This window comes from Acomys minous (genome assembly GCF_964271855.1).
Source record: "Acomys minous genome assembly, chromosome: 12".
Classification (NCBI taxonomy): domain Eukaryota; kingdom Metazoa; phylum Chordata; class Mammalia; order Rodentia; family Muridae; genus Acomys; species Acomys minous.
The window spans coordinates 6,538,891-6,551,985 of NC_140493.1; the positions used below are offsets into that span (position 1 = coordinate 6,538,891).

The 13,095-nt window shown below is 46.5% G+C and overlaps 1 long non-coding RNA gene and 1 pseudogene across 2 annotated transcripts in view; one reads left to right on the forward strand and one right to left on the reverse strand.

The window, feature by feature from the left end:
- The window catches only part of LOC311579086, a 55,997-nt gene extending 55,900 nt beyond the window's left edge, over window positions 1–97 (reverse strand). The window contains exon 1 of the long non-coding RNA XR_014773049.1: window positions 1–97. This exon is cut by the window's left edge and continues 8 nt beyond it. This is a non-coding gene — a long non-coding RNA (uncharacterized lncRNA).
- Window positions 98–11,068: 10,971 nt separating this feature from the next.
- LOC311578469 (ATP synthase subunit e, mitochondrial-like) lies at window positions 11,069–11,338 on the forward strand (annotated as a pseudogene). The gene has a single exon. The product of its transcript is annotated as an ATP synthase subunit e, mitochondrial-like (transcript).
- The last annotated feature ends 1,757 nt before the right edge of the window (window positions 11,339–13,095 follow it).

The following is a 13,095-nucleotide window of genomic DNA, read 5'->3' on the forward strand; positions in this document are numbered from 1 at the left end:
TGACAGCAGGCTTGTGAGTGAACTTGGAAGTGGGTCCTCCCCTCCTCTGGCCTTGAGAGGACTGGAGGCCTGGTATCACCCCAACTGCAACGTTAAGAGAGTCTGAGCCCAAAGAGCTCAGCTGCGCCTCTCCTGGAACCCTGGCCCACAGAAACCACAGCCCGAGAAGCCCCTGCTGTTTTGAGACACTGCAGTGAAGTCAGCTGTTACTCAACAAGAGCTAGAAATGTTTCCCTATCACTGGGTTGACTCTGGGAAGTAATGAGAATATGTCTCTCTTTTTTTGTTTGTTTCTTAGTTTTCTATCTGCACACTTTAAAAAAGCTAGAAGCAGAATTTCCTAATCTGTTTAAATATTCAAATGAAGACTATTCATAGGCCTGAATCAATAGCTAGAAATAGAAAAGAACCGTCCTCCAGGGAGTTTCTAAGGCTGACTAAAAGGTGGGGCGTTCCTAATTAACCTAAGAAAAACATGAGAAGAGTGCTTCAGATTTGAAAAGGAAAATACCTCCAAGAGATACATCTAAAGCTGGGCACAGTGGCACATGTCTGTAGTCCCAGCACCTGAGGAGGCAGAGGCAGGTGGGTTCAAGGCCAGTCTGGTCTACAATGCAAGTGCAGAACAGCCAGGGAAAGCCTGTCTTGAAAAACCAAAAGGGAGAGAGAGAGAGAGAGAGAGAGAGAGAGAGAGAGAGAGAGAGGGAACAGGCCTGTACCTGGGGCTCAAGGAACATTGTGGAAGAGAGGCCAAAAAGATTGTGAGCTTCAGAAGATCAGGGAGTTTGCTGTGAGAAAACTGTCTCTTAGGAATGTCAGAAGCTACAGCCATAGACTCTTACCAACATGACTGACTAAATATGAGGTGAGCAGAGACGGCAACAGCAGATGTGCCAAAGTGGATGGGGGAGAGCCCACGAGGCCTTAACCCTACACAAAGATCCCCAGACAACTAAGAAATGATGAGATTTGGGGAAACAGTCTTCTCCTTGGTTGACAAAGCACTCCTCCTAAGTCCTGTAGTGCAGGACTCTTTGAGTGACCCTAGCAGTTTCCTAAAACCCTTCCCCACACTCACTGCGTGCCCACGTTCTTTGAAGAATTCCTGATTATTTTCCAACGCTCAGTGTCCCTGAAAACCATTCAAAACACTTTCTTCTTCTGGATACTCTCAAATACCATTGGAAATATTTCACATCTGGATTTGCTTCTTTTCCAGCCTTTACCGGCCTTGGGGATTTCTATGAAAGAGATAAAGAAAGGAAGAGAGAAAGAAAGAAAGAAAGAAAGGGAGAGGGAGAAGAACCACATTTATGAATGCATATTAAGGTTCTGTCTACCTTTATTATCATGGGGCCCTACTGCTTAGTATGCGCTCAATTAATCATTTTTGGATTATGGAATTTACCATCTATTCCCCCATAATTCCCCGTAACTCCCGCATCTTCCTGCCCTGTACAGTAGAATTCCCACTGTGGTTCAGACCACTCTTTCCAAAGCATTCTCCAGCCGACTATTGCCGGAAGCAGGATATGGGCAAACGGTTCATGTGGCTGATGTTGAAGGGGGGAGAAAAAGGCATGAGAGGAAGTGACAGTTCAATAAGGACCAGAATCCTATCAGCAACGTAACGGGAAATGACTCATCGATGCGGCAGCTGCACGCAGTACTAAGTGTTCTAGGCTCTCACAAGTAAGGAAGGCTCTTTTGAAAAACAGACAAGTAGCAACCTTGGCAGGTTCGATAGAATAAAAACGTTAAGAGTCTATTGTCCAAACTCTTCTTATCGCACGGTGTCAGCTGGCATAAGGAAGGGATCACAGGGTTGGGGATGACAGCGCTTGTTACTCAGGCATGGGGACCTGAGTTCAGATCTCAGTCACGCACACAAGCTGGGCATGGTGGCACATCCCTGTGGGAGACTAAGACAGGAGGGTCACTGGAGCTTGCCGGCTGCCAGTCTAGCTCCAAGTTTAGTATCAGACCCTGTTTCACAGCATAGAGTAGGACAGCCTACATCTTCCTCTGACCTTCACAGTAACACATGTGCGTGCGCATACGCGCACACACACATACACACACACACATACATACACACATACATACACACACACACATACACATATACACTCATACACACATACACACATACATACACACACATACACACACACACACACACACACACGAGGGATTTTACAGGCTCATATCAATGTCACATTTAGCAGGGTTTCACACCTTTAATCCCAGCACTCAGGAGGCAAAGGCAGGCACATGTCTGTGAGTTCAAGGCCAGCCTGGTCTATGGAGTCCAGGACAGCCAGAGCTACACAGAGAAACCCTGTCTCAAAAAAATCAAGATAATAAACAAACAAAAGGTCACATTTAGACATCTGTCTCAGGAATCCAAGCTGTGTTCAAGTGTATCTGCCACCTGCCTGCCCTTCTCTGTCTAGCCACACACACCTGACACTTCGTGTGTTCACTGAGTTTCATTCCCTCGGTGGGCAAGTACTTTCCACAGAGGACTAATGACCAAAGTCACCATCAGTTCCAGATAAACCACATCCTCTCCCAGTGACCAAATGGGAGTCATTAATTTTCCTTAGGAATGCTGGCCAGAACAGCTCCTGCCCCCGCCCCCCACCCCCACCCCTACGCCCCCACCCCCACCCCACCCCACCCCCGGCTCCCTCATCCCTACCCTGCCCTGCTACATGCACCAGGGAGAACACACTCAGAGCTCCGGTCTCTGACCCGAGCCTCCTCCCGTCCTCATACCACTTCCTGCACTGGGAACACCTTTTATTCAACTTCCTGGCACCCAGCATTTCACTTGACTTTTTGTCCCAAGCATGTTGCCTGTTCCCAGAGCGTATGAGCAGCTTCTAATGTCAAACTTTTAATGAAGTCATTACCTGTATGTTCTTAATAGTTATGTCATTTCCAATGTTATGTGTTGAATTACAATTATTCTTTCTGCTCTGTGTTACTTTTGTTTTGTTTTGTTTTTTGTTTTTCTTTTGTTGGTTTTTTTTTTCAAGACAGAATTTCTCTATGTAGCCTTGGTTGTCCTAGACTCACTTTGTAGACCAGGCTGGCCTTGAACTCACAGCAATCTGCCTGCTTCTGCCCAAATGCTGGGACTACAGGCCTGCGCCACCACGCCCAGCGCTCTGTGTTACTTTGTAACAAGTATTTCCCTAAAACGGTTCTCAGAAGTTGACTGGGTGACCTGACAATGTGTTGAAATCGGCCACAGTATCACCGCATCTTCCTCAGCTTCACCTACCACAGGGAGCACATGCTCTCTGGTTCCCAACGTCTTCGTCACTCCTCCCCTGCAGCCTGGCCTCCTCACCTGGGAAGACACACCTGGCACGGCCAGGCAGCGCTCCTAGCCTGCAATCAAGTTAGAGCACATTTCTAGAGAATGTCTCAGAATGACACCTTTGCAACTTTGGCGGCTCACGGGGAGGCTGAGGCCGGGAGACTATGTGTTCACCACCAGCCTGAATGAGAAACAAGCCCCTGTGTCAAGCCTCCCCTAGCCCCAAACACACGCTCACTCTTCTCTCTCTCTCTCTCTCTCTCTCTCCCTCTCTCTCTCTCTCTCCCTCCCTCCCTCCCTCCCTCCCTCTCTCTCTCTCTCTCTCTCTCTCTCTCTCTGTCCTACTACTGTCTTAATTATTCAAACTATAGAATAAAGAAGAACAACAAATGTGTCTTCACAGTCATTTATATTAAAAAAACAAAACCAAAAACCAAAACCTAACACTAATTGCTACTCCATTGAGCGTCTCTCATTTCTGTCTTAGCAAAAGGGTCTAAATAAATCCAAGGGACTCTTCCTCACAAAAAAAGTAATCACGTGCTTAGTGTTGGTCCCTTTAGAAAAATACTCTATTTTCAAAGATGAGCCATATCCAGAATTGCTTCCTTAATATTGGGGCCCAGGGAGAGTTTGCTCTGTTGCAGATGTTTGGATGTGGTTCACAATCCTCCCACTTAGAATTCCCCACAAGGAAGCCGAGTATTTGTAGCCTTTTAAGTCTCCAACAGGTGATTCTAACAAAGCCAGGATGCAGGAATCAAATAAACCAACCAGTATTGAGGTATTAACGCCAGCTGTTTTGAGCCTCTGGTTCAGCTTGAAAACAAACTCCAGTGAGGGCCAGTCCTTCCTTCCCCTGCCTCACACTTCCTGTCATCCCTCAGTTCCTGGCCACTTCCTCCAGGACTGAAAACTCTAGGTCTTTTCTCTTAGTCCAAGCTTGGCTAGGAAAGGGTACAGGCTCTTCAAAAGTCACCACTGGTTGTCTACGGACACATTTCGTTCCCTCCCAAATCCCGCACTTAGTGAGGACAAGTTTGAGCAAGGCCCTGGAGTTGGAAGGCACAGGGCCTGGTGCCTCCAAGACATCAGAAGGGTGTGTGCGGACGAAAGCAGAAGGCCAAAGCTGGGAAGGCTCCACTTGCCTTCTCACACCCAGCGGGCTGGGTCTATATTGCATACCCTCTGTAGGGTAGGGACTCAGTATCCCCAACTGGCAAGTAAGAGCAGAACTTTTTGTCAAGTGACGCATGTTCCGCTGAGGCAGCTTTGTCGGGAGCATTACAAGAGGGGTGTGCTCCCACTTTCCTCTGCTGCCTAGTGTTTTGGGACGAATATAAGCACACTGGCAGTGGGACACACATCACACTGCACCCCCTATAAGTCAGTCACCCAGAGACGAGTTCTGTGTTGGTGAGGCCCGACCCAGACGAGAGCCCTTTCTTTCTCCGTGTTGCTCATGGTCATGAAATCTTTGCGTTTCAAGTGAGATTATGCCATCTATGCTGGGCACATAAGGGTCCCTTCAAGGCCTGGTAATGAGCATTAACCTTCTCCATGGAGAAAGAGTCACCTGAACCTGTGCTGCTTGTCCTCAGTGAGCCACCGGTAGAGCTAGCACCTCCCACAAGTGATCTTGGGACTTGAAACTGGATCATTGCCAGGGCTGGTTCCAGAACGGTTTTCTCCCCTCTGGTACAGCGCCATAACTGCTCTGGCATGCCTGCCTTCACCCAGCAGCCTCTACAGTGCGTCTGAGGGCATCTCGGTCCCACCAGAGAAAGAGGATCCTTTGGACTCTTAACTGCAGTCGGAGGGACTCGGGTGCTGCTCTTCAGTTCCCGGGGCTCTAAGACCAAGCGAGCGATCAGAGTTAGACACAGCCTTGTGCGCATCAATAGCAGTGCCCAGCGCAACCAACGCTATACACCGTTTGTGGAGCCTCTCATCCATGAGGTCCTAAAACTTTACGCTGGCACAGCCCTCTCACAGGTACAGAAATGGGCCCATGGCGGAGCAGCCAGGGGCCTGAGGGCACAGCAAGCTAAAGTTGAGCTTCATTCCAAGATGCAATCATTGATTGTCTAAAAATAGCGTGACTGCAGACAGTGGTGAGGGCAGGACAGAAAAGTACGTGTTTTTCCTGCTTATAAGAACTCATCAGGGTTGAGGAAGTGGGACGTAAGGACCAAAAGTCCCTCTTCACCAACTGGCTCATTCTGGAAAGCTGCCTGACCACTGTGAACTTTACAGTTTCGGACCTGAGAAGTGGATCCACCAGGCGCTGTTGTGAGCATTAATGAAATAAAACAGATAAGCTAGCCAAAGCCAGTGGCCCAAGAAATGCTACTTTATTCTTCTCTATTCTTTTTTTTTTTTTCCTTCTTCTTTATTCTCTTACGGGTTCCTCTCCTGCACTTACATCCGTGTGTGTTGTCCTTACACTTTGCTATTACCCGCCCCCTCCCTCACCACTCTCCCCCATCCCCCCCCCCCGTTGCTGTCTCCCTTTGTCTTCCTGTCTGCTTTCATATCACATGTACCCCAATGCAATCTCTTTCTTCTCCCATAGTCCCCTTCCTACTTTCATAACCTAAACACATATACACATGTAACTATATGTTACACATATAGAGAAAGTATGCGTTTGTCATGATGAATCCAAGATATTCCATTTGACTCAACAATCTCCAGTCCCATCAGGTTTCCTGCAAATGTCATTATTTCATTTTTCTTTATGGCTGGAAAAATCCCATCATGCCTATTTGTCCACTGAGAGACTCCCAGCCTCGCTGCATTTCTTGGTTGCTGGGAATAATCCAATAAAGACCTGGGTATACAGGTGTCTCTACAGTATACAGTCTCAGCGCCCTTCTGACGTATTCCCAAGAGGGCTGTAGCCAGGTCATCTGGCAGTTCTGGTTTTGGGGTTTTGAGGGAGCTCCTCAATGACTTTATTCCCATCAGCAGTGAATAAGGGTGATTCTTCCTCGTTCTGACTGGGGTGAGAAGGGATCTCACATTACTTTACATTTGCTTTTACCCAATGGATAGATATATTGAAATACTTTTCAAGTTACTCACTGGCCATTTTAAGTCTTATTTTGCAAACTATAGGCTATTTCTTGGTTGGATTATCATATTTTAGTGTTTAATTTTTGCAGCTCATGTATTCTAAATTGTTAGTTCCTGACACAGCTGTCTGTATGTAGCCTCACTGCAGAGTTCCCTGGGGACTCTAACTTGATGCTTCGGGGTGTTGCTTGTTACTGTGTCTGCTTGCTATTGTATTGTCTTCCTCACACCAGAAAGCAGTCACAATGAGGACAGGCCTGTTCCTGTCTCCTTCTGCTCAATTTCCAGTTCCTAATACAGGTTCTGATCCACAGTGACAATGACACAAGAAACCAACACTTGATGAAATGACAGAACGGAGCTTTCTCATTTGTGTCCTCCATCATCATCTTTTCAGAAACAATTATGTCTTCCTAATCTTTCCTCACTTTGTCGAGAAGAGGTAAAGGAGTGTCTCACTATGTAGCCCAGGTTGGCCCCAGACTTACCATCTCCTGGCCTCGGCTCTCTAAGTGCTGGGATTGTAGGCATGCACCCCCACACCCAGCCTTAATTGCTCATCCTAGATTTATCCTTTGTAAAGAATATGGTTGCGTTTTTAAAAGTTTAACTGTATGGACACACCTGCTCAGACAGTGTATACTATGATAGTAATACATTTAGTAACATGCATAATGAAAATACTGTGTGTGATATCATGGCCGTCACTAGAGAAAGAGAAGGGAACAGGCTCTTGAAGAGAAAAGAGTGCTAGGGCAGGACTCTGCAAACATCCTGTGTTCTAGACAATTTGGGGAGTTTTGTTGTATTTTGCTTGAGGGGGGGTATTTCTTTGCTTTCGTTTTTCATTTTTGTCTTTTTCACTTTGTTTCGGTTTTTAGTTATTGTTTGGGGGAAGGGCGCTGATTTTGTATTGAGAGTTAAATTCGGAGCCTGGAAAGTACCAGAAAAGCATTCCACCAAGTAGGAATCCTTTCAGCTTCTCTCCCCTTCCTCCTGCCCCCCTTTGTTTTATATGAAGGGCAGATAATGTAAAATTCAGAGCAGGTAGACTAAGTGGGAAGGATTTTGATCTAGAAGGAATAGCAGGCGCTGTTCCTGCTCTAACAGCCTTAGCAGGTGAAAAAAAAGCCTCCCAAGTTCACAGATGGGGAAATTGATCCTAAGCAACTTGTCCAAGGTCAAGCAGGAAGCAAACTGCTGAACCAGATAGGGAACCCAGGGCGGGGCTGTCAGATACAGAACCCTTTCCTGTATCGAGGGTCCAGCTCGATTTCCCAGCAGACCCTGTAACCATCAGCAGAATTCACCGCGCATCCTTCCCTGGAAGAACCGGCCATTGTTATATTAGAGCAACCCTGCTCCCCAGAGGGTGGGGCCACTGCCCGTCCTTTAGCTGAACACCGTACTGCTGAGAATAAGTTTATGATGAGACCGTGTCAGTGTAACCTCTTAACCGCCACGGCTTCTCATTTACATTCTGTATGTTGGACATGGCTCTCGCAGCCTCTTCACTTGGCCTCCAGGCTGAAGGACAGGGGACACATGGGGCTTGTGGTGACTTGGAAAGAACCAGCAACTTGCCGTGGCCTTTAAAGCGCTAGCCTGAAACTTTTCCTCAGACCTAGCTTGCATCACTTCCTCTTGCACCAGCAGCCAAAGTGAATTACATGACCGATACATGACCAAGCCTGGCATCACAGGGAGGTGAGCGGTGTCCCTCCACACAGGGCACTCTCTGTAGATAGCACAGCTGCAGGCCGTGAGTGACGGTGGCACTAACACGGTATCCCACAGGTGCCATGTGCTCTGCTTTTTCTCATCAGCAGGTGGGGTTTCTGTTACATTCCCAGCAAACATACTATTAATATCTTGCTTTTTGTCCTTGACCTTGTAATCCTTTCAGAAGCTCAGGCTGCTAGAGAAGGTCAGAAACAGTCCCCAAACATCCCAGAAACTGCCGCGCCGCACGGGAAAAGCAATAAACAGCAAACATCTCATGACCCTTTCTAATGTCCTTGGTTTCCCTAAAAGTACCAGGACTACACCAAATTGATTTAAATACATTCCCTTGGACTGTAATTAGATTATAAGAATGCTTCAAAAGAAAACAAATAACACTGATGCCCAGGCTGGGTTCATTTTCCCACTGTGGCTGCCACAGCTTTAAGGGGAAGGAACTTGGGTTTGAAGTGCCCGTATTCGCTGTGATATTTTGAATGCCTCCATACTCTTTGAGTGAATGGGCATTTTCAGTTACTGGGCCCCACAAACTATGCAGCTAACCTAGCTAGGAAGAGATTATTCCCTCTGGACCACTTCCCCTGACGCCTTGGGGGATGCCAAGCGACTTTCCGTGGTGCCCTCACTTGGCCCTGTGAGTACAGCCCATAACACCTCCGTAGTGGGATTTATCTCTGTGAGCTGCTCCTCTCGGTTCCTTGAAAGCAGAAGCAAGAATTAAGTTATCACTTTCCTTCCCATAGCTGAGAGTAAATGATTATCTAATACTGGGCTGTACCTTCATAAAGTTTCCAGTCTTGTGACATTCCTTTCTTTTCTTTTCTTTTCTTTTTTTTTTTTTTTTTAGCTTTGAAGAAGACAAACCGCTAAGCTAGGCACAGGGCACACACCTGTATAATCCCAAAGTTTGCAGGTGGAGGCAGGAGAATCAAGAGTTCAAGGTCAGTCTCGGGCCTGCGTGGGCTTGTGAGAACCTGGGGGAGGGGGGGGAGAGAGCGCGCAAATGCTCAGCCACGCCACAGTGTTGTTCTTCCTGGAACCCTGTGGCAGATTGCACCAGGTAAATTGACAGAAGCAAATTCCTCTTTACACACTCTCAGATCCCCGGATCCGGGCTGGAGCTGCACTCTCAGGTCACGTGGGTCTGTGCCCAGGCTTGCAGCTGTCCTCTCACGGAATATAGAAAAATCAGACGTAGTAGTTCCTTGATTTTAATGCACGAGGGTCCCATGCTCTGCCAGAAGCACAAGAGGCAACTGCAAATTAGCATGCTCCAAGATAGAAAGTAGAGATTTACACAGCATACATTATTCAGATCCCCACACAGGCATTGATGCCTCTATTTTCAACTAATCAAGTCATTCTGATGCCCAGCAAGTAGTAAAGACAGAATAAATTTCAACAAGCCATAAAAGGCCCTGCAGCTCTCTGTGTGCTCTTATCTCTGAGTGAAAATAAACCAGGAACGCGTGGTGCTCGTGCTGAAAAGAATGCTGGGCAGTTAACCAGAAACAAATGGGGGAGAAATTACTACAATGTCAGCATTGTTTAGAAGGCCATAGGCAGCAGGGTTTTACACACAGGCACACATGCACACACACATACACACATGCACACACACATACACACTCACACACAAACACACAGGCTTGGGCCTCAGTGTTCCTGAGTTTAAATCCTGATATTTGCTGACAGTGACACCTACCACCTCACAGGCTTTTTGACAGTGAGGAAATGGAACCAGTGCATAGCATGCACCACGCACCACGCACCACGCACCACGAGGCCCAGGGCCCAGGGAGGCTCAGGCAGCGGCTTCCACGCCATCCCAGCAGTTCTAGTGACCTGATTCGCAGGGAACTCGGCATTCTCCTCCTCATATCATTCTCCTCTTCCTGAGCCCCACCAGACTAATCTCTAATCCATGATCCCTTTAATTCCAAGCCACAGTGACCAATAAAATATCTTTGCAAGCTCTTTGGCCTCGGCCGCAGAGCAAGATGGCGGAAGGGACATCATCCTTTGGAAAGCATCACAAAAAGAAACATGCGTTGTGCTGCCGCTGTGGCTCTACTGCCACCTTCGGAAGTCGACCTGTGGCAAACGTGGCTGCCCTGGCAAGCGCAAGACAAAGTATGACTGGAGTGCCAAGGCTAAGAGACGAAACACAACTGGGACTGGGCGGATGAGGCACCTAAAAATTGTCTACCCCATATTCAGACCTGGATTCTATGAAAGAACACCTAAACCCAAGAGGGCAGCTGCTGCAGCACCCAGTTCATCTGGAGGATTTCAGTCAGTCACAAAATAAATGCTCTGGTTTCAAAAGAAAAATTAAAAAAAAAAAATCTTTGCAAAGAAACGCCCAGAAACGGTGGGATTCTTTACCACTAGAGAGAAGTCTGTGTAGTTTAGAAATCAATGTGTGAGCGTACACCAAAGGTGCCCTAGCTGCTATCACTGACCTCAAAAGAGGTCATGTGAATCAATAAAAACCTTGGTTTACCCTACCGGGAGAGCAAATGGTACCCAAAGAGGCAACTTAGCAAATGAGCTTCTCAGACTCATCCCAAAGAAATTGTTCTCTCTATGGCGTTGTGCCTCCATGTTACCCTTAGTGTTCCTTACAAATAATATTTGGTATTTTAAAAACAAACAAACAAACAAAACCTCAGTGGTAAAGTTATTTTTTTTTTTAAAATCTTCAAAGCCAGGCAGTGTTTAGTGCCAGCCTCAGGAGGCAGAGGCAGGCAGAGCTCTGTGAGTTCGAGGCCAGCCAGATCTACAAAGTGAGTCCAGGATAGCTGATAGCCAAGGCTACACAGAGAAACCATCTCTCAAAAAACCAAAACCAAGAATCAAAAAAAAAAAAAAAAAACTTTCCGTTAAGCTTCTGGTGCGAAGGTCACGGACAAGATGGTGTCCCCGGTTCAGGTCTCTCCGCTCATGAAGTTCTACCGATACTCTGCCCCGATGGCACCAAACGCTACAGTTACCTAAAACCTACAGTTACCTAAAACCCCGGGCAGAGGAGGAGAGGAGAGAAGCAGCAAGGAAAAGAAGAGAATGGATGAGCTGAAACGCATTGAGAGAGAACTGGCCGAAGCTCAAGATGACAGCATTCTCAAGTGAGGCGCCAGCGAACTTGTCTTTAGTCGCTCAGGATGAATAAAGCTTTGTTGTGTGTGGGGGGGGGGGGAAGGAATCAAAAAGAAAAAAAATACCCTCTCCAAATACATATATCAAATATTTTCTGTGATTATTTTTTCCACATAATTTAAAGGAGAAAAAAAAAAGCCTTAAAAGCAACCATTACCGGCAACTGCCTTGACCAAAATAACCATATATTTTCCCAAATCTTGACTTGATGTACAACTGTGTAAATAATGGAATGCCGGTATTCGAGTAGTACCAGAAATTAGGGCAACCAAGTTTCCGCGTCATCAAGAAGCGGCAGCTGGGTAACTAGACTGTATGGGCTGGAACATGGGCTACAGCAACAGCGACGTCAGGCCTGCCACTAAACGCTCCAGCTAGTTTTACTCAGCCCTAGAGAGTCCCGAGCCTTGTGAGCTGAGCCTCCTGTTAGGATGGGAGAGACGGAAAGATCAGTTCAAAGTCGGAAGAGCGGGGCTTGAATTCCAGGGTGAATGAAGTCTTTGTTCCGTCAAGGAGGCCCTGACACCATTTCATCTCAGAAGCCCTAAATGCTGTTAAAGCAACATAAATAAATCTTTTGTTCATTTCGGGAGGTTTTGGGGTGTTTGAAACTGCGGGACATGACTTTATTGCATACATAAGAGGTGAACTTGAAGTCCTGGGTCACGTTCAAATGCTACAGCAGAAGGGCAGGGTGGTGGTTCAGTGGCACAGAGCTCGCCCAACTCTGAAAGTAAGTAAATAAATGACCTATATTAAGGCCCTTAATCTGAGGTCCACAGATGGGCTGCCGCCATGTCCAATACTACATGCAACAATATGTGTGTCTATTTGAGGACACTTTTCTGGGTGAAAAAGCCAGCGTTTTCATTAGATTCTGAAAAGGGGCCTTAGTTTTTCCCTGTGTGCCTCCCACCAGCCCCTAAAGTTCGTGATCTGGGCCCCTTCTTTGCTTCCTTCTCCTTAGCACAGCATCTATCTTGCATACTTTCTTGTTGACTGGCATATTGCCTATAACTCCAAGCTGCGTTTAAATTCCATGAGAGATCAAATCAGGGTCCTTTTTTTTTTTTTTTTTTGACTGACTTTGGTATCACTAATCATAACATACTGCCAAGTTCCAGTAAAGTCTTGACGTATTTGGTGGATTGGTGATGGTTTGGTAGAGGAAAAGCTACAGTTAGTCACTGCTCCCCTTTCTGAGCAATCCCGCAGCTTCCTTTGCACGGGCATTCTTCCACTAAACAATCACTTTCACAAGTGCAGAACCAGTATCTATGTGATTTTTAGGTCCACTAATGTTAACCAAATAGATCCTTCTGGAAAGAATGGAAGCTGTTACAGTGTCGAACACACGCAGGTAAGACAGTCACTCTGCCCAGCCCTATATGGTGGCACATGTCTTTAATCCCACCACTCAGGAGGCAGAGGTAGGCAATCTCTGTGAGTTCGAGGTCAGCCTGGTCTACATTGTGAGCTTCAGGACAGCCAGGGCTACAAAATGAGTCCATGTCTTGAAATTTTAAAAAAGAAAGAAAGACCCCACCATCCACTACGTCTTCTTTCATGTCCCTCAGTATGGTTCAACTACTGTTTTACTAAGGACTGATGACCTAGTGTTTTATAAGAGGATTATTTCTAATTTTTTTAATTCATTTATTGACAAATGTCTGTTTCTGTTTACCGTCTTTACTAAACACTATTTAGGAGCTTTGTGTAGCAATGACCTTTGCCTTTATGCAATTTGTTCTTATAACAGTAAAACTGTTTTCCTTTACTTATAA